Consider the following 3,987-nt stretch of genomic DNA (forward strand, 5'->3'; position numbering starts at 1 on the left):
TCGGATGAAGAAGTTATGAATTTTTAACGGACCAATCTTGTCCCGGCCTGTTAATAATATAACTTTTAAAATAAAGTCAAAATTGGTCGATGAAGTCTAAACGAAAGTTGTAGAGTACGTTTCCGCCTACGCGTGGATATAAAGAATGTCGAAAACGGAGATTTTATGCAAGAGTTATGATTTTTAGAAGTCGGAAACGGAAATTGCGAAATCTGATGCGAGATTGATGATGTGGCTGAATTCCAGCCGTTCGATGATGATCAGAGTTCGCTTCGGATTGCAACCGTCGCTTCGCATTACGCCCCGCGTCCGAGGTCGAGTACGCCCAGCGTACTTTGGTCTTGTGTGGTCTGAGACGGAGCCACGTTGCACCACCGAGACGTCGCCACGTGCGAAGCCAGCTGTGGCTCTTATCCGATCTACGCCCAGCGTAACCGAAGCTGGGAGGCTATAAAAAGGGCGTGAGGGCTGCCGACTTTCTTGCACCTTCCACCACAACTTTCTCTCTCTACTTTCTCTCACTACCCCCTAACCCCCCCCCCCCTAAGCCTAGGTAAACCCCCTAGCACCCGAGGGAAGCCCCGAGGCTCCCGGAGTCCCAAGAAAAAGGGTTTTTCGGTTCGGAAACGCTGCTCCAAGCAAAGCCCGGTTTTCTATAAAACCCGCTGTAAGTGAGCTACGCCTACGCTATTTTTAATATAGCATTTATTTAATTATAGTAATGTTATTAGGGTCTTATAATAATTATTTGGGCTATTATTATGAGTTATATAGTGTTGTTTAACGCTTATATAATAATAATAATAGCTAGACTATTAATTAGTCTTTGTGAATATTGAGCTAAACCCTAGTGGTAATGATACTAGGTTTTGTCGACGGAAATTGTTTTAAGAAGTAACGAAACGCTGTCCGAATTCAGAATCACCACCTTATCAAGTGAGTACATAGTTACCTTCATCTTACACATAGATATGAAGTATTTTATTTAAATTACGTGCTATGTGTGCATATTGTCTGAATACTTGTTGTCTATGTTGTGTGAAAGATTTTTATACATGTTTTAAATGATTTAAACTGTATATGTATTTTATATCTACAAATATGTTGGGTATAACATGGGTAGATGAATGATGAGGGACGAAAGCTGATATAGAGGAACATTGGTAGTGTGGACATAGTGCCCTATAGGTGGACATTGGCAGCAATGGACCTAGTACCCTATAGATGAGCATTGGCATATGCGCCATAACCTGTAGATGTTTTTGGATCTACGAGGTACTCTAAACATCCTAGCATCTGCGCTCTAAGGATAGTATCGGCAGCTGCGCCTAATAGAGGACATTATAACTGTGACAATAGCGTTTAAAGGACAATACCCGCAGAAGCGCCTCATAGAGAATGTCACCATTCTGGCAGTTGTGCCTAAGTGATAATATTAGCAGCTGTGCTTGACAACTGTGGCAACGTTGGACTTCGTGCCGTTTCCTTAGGATGATCCTTAGGAATGAATGAACGATGAATAGTTGATTCTTAGGGTAAATCCTTAAGAAGATAATGGGGATGGGTGATTGGGTTGATTGTTTGATGTTTAAACATAATAATTATATTATTGTGGGTTGAAAACCCTATGTACTCACTAGGTTTCCCAACCTGACCCACTCCAGCTTATTTGTATCACAGGTGTCGATATGAAGTTACATTACACTGAGAGATTAAGGAGATATAAATCACTAGTGATAATGAATGTAAGTTCTGTTTATGCTTATGTTTCTGTATTGACAATGACATCCCAACGTTTTAAAAGCAAATAAAATACATTTATTCAGAAATGCTTTGATAACATATTTATCGTGTTTTTCTGGGAACAAATTACGCAACATTTTTCTTAAAAGAGATACTCTGATTTTTATAAAGCATAAACAAAATCGGTCTTTTCTGACCGTAAAAATGGGGATGTCACAATAAGGCTAATAAGCAACCTATCTCTAACTCACTATTTACGACATATTGTTTGAACGCAAAACTTTGAAAGGTCGTAACTTCTTCACTCGAAGTCGGATTTGTGCGTTCTTTATATCTACAAAATCCTCGTCACATATACTATAATTTGGTTAAGATTATTTATCCTAAATAATACCTCTTTAAAATTCATTATTATGGCTTATAATAACTTTATTGTCTGACCCAAATTTGCAGGTGTTACAAGTTTGTGTATATTCTTTAAAATATTGTATATATTCTTGTTTTATGTTATAAAAATGGTTCTTATTTTCATATTATTTGTTATTGATTGTATTGTAATATATTTTTCGTAAAGAATGATATCTTATTGTTTTATATATGAGGTGTATTATGTAAGAGTGTTACTTCTAAAAAAGTTGTACTCTTTAAGACCGAAAGACTAAAAAAACTATTAAATAAAATGTAGCACCCAATTCAAGATACTTTCATTTTTGACCCTTGGTATGTTAACACTTTGTAGATTTGGTCCCTAGGGGCAGTTTTGCCATTTTCAGAAAACTTGTAGTACACGAGGCGTACTCCTCGTATGTTGGGCGTATGCATGCAGGGGACAACCCCAAAATTTAGGGTTTGGGCCCTATTTAAACAATATTATGAACCTTGAACCTCTCATATCTCAGCCTCCAAAGCCCTTTGAGTCACATTTCGAAACCCTAGCCCCTTTTGAAGAGATTTGACCCTTTTGTGTGTGTTTTAGTGTGTATTGGTGAGGTTTCAAGAAGAAGAACTTTGAAAAATGAGCCTTGATTAAAGGAGAGCTTGTAGATCCGGACTTCTCTCACCATTTCCAACTTCATTGAGGTATAAAGCTTGGAACTTGCTTCATATATGCTTAGATCTAGTCCTTATGAGGTTTTGGTCCCTTTTTGGTTCTATTGTGAGTATCTAGTGGTTTTCTTCCACTCCAGAAGTTGGGAGTTGCTTCTCTTGATGTTTCTGAGGTCTCTAGCCCATAAAGTTAGCATCTTGATGATTGTGGATCAACCATGCAAATGTTTAGGTTCATTTGGTGAAAGTAGAATGCTAAAAGTAAGGTTTAGGTTCTTTTGCGTCGTACAAAGGCTCCAAGTTCATAACTTTATAGATTAAGACGTTTGATAAGACTTGGATCTGAAGTTTGGGCGTTTGGTTGCAAGTATTAAGCACTTAATGGGAAAAGTGCTTAATGGGCACGTACGTTGGGCGTACGTATGTGTACACTACGTGTACATTGCCCGGTCCCCAATCATGCTGGTTTAGTGGTACGTTGCGCTTACCCAGCTCGTACGCAGCGCGTATTAGGGATTCTTGAGTACGTCGGGCGTACTCAGCTGCCGTTGACTTATGTTGACTTTCACGGTTTGGGCCACTTTGGGACTATAGGAGTTTTGGTCCTTCTTGGATTTAGGCCCATGATGGGTTTTGGGCCCATTTTGGAAGTTGGGCCTTATTGGGCTTTTTGGTGCTTTTGGATTGGGCCTCGGAATTTGGGCCAAGTTAAGAAGGGGTAAAATGGTCTTCTACCCTAAGTGTTGGAAAATTGGACTAGGATTTCAGTTATGGGTTGTAACTCAATTATTGATTGGATATTATTTGATGGTGTTAGCGCGAGGATTTCTCCGGATCAGTAGTCCGAGTTTTTATCTGAGAGATTCAACAGTTTGAGGTGAGTTTCCTCACTATGCTTGATGGGTCGAAGGCACCAATACCGGCCCATGATTTGTTATAGATAGGATGCTAGTTGTCTACATGACTCTTGCATGTGTTGTTTGTGATATGTATATCGGGCAAGGCCCGATGCCAGGTGAGGACTGATGAATGTAATGTATGCTACTTTGTCTTATTGATTATTGCATGTGTATATGTGTCTATATGTATATCGGGCGGGGACCGATGCCATGCGGGGCCTGATGGATATGATGAGGCGGGGCCCATCACATGATATTGACAGATTTGTTCGAGCAAGGCCTGATGGGTGTTGGTCTA

Source organism: Lactuca virosa, chromosome 5, assembly GCF_052849685.1.
Source record: "Lactuca virosa cultivar CGN04683 chromosome 5, Lactuca_virosa_CGN04683_v6, whole genome shotgun sequence".
Taxonomy (NCBI): Eukaryota; Viridiplantae; Streptophyta; class Magnoliopsida; order Asterales; family Asteraceae; genus Lactuca; species Lactuca virosa.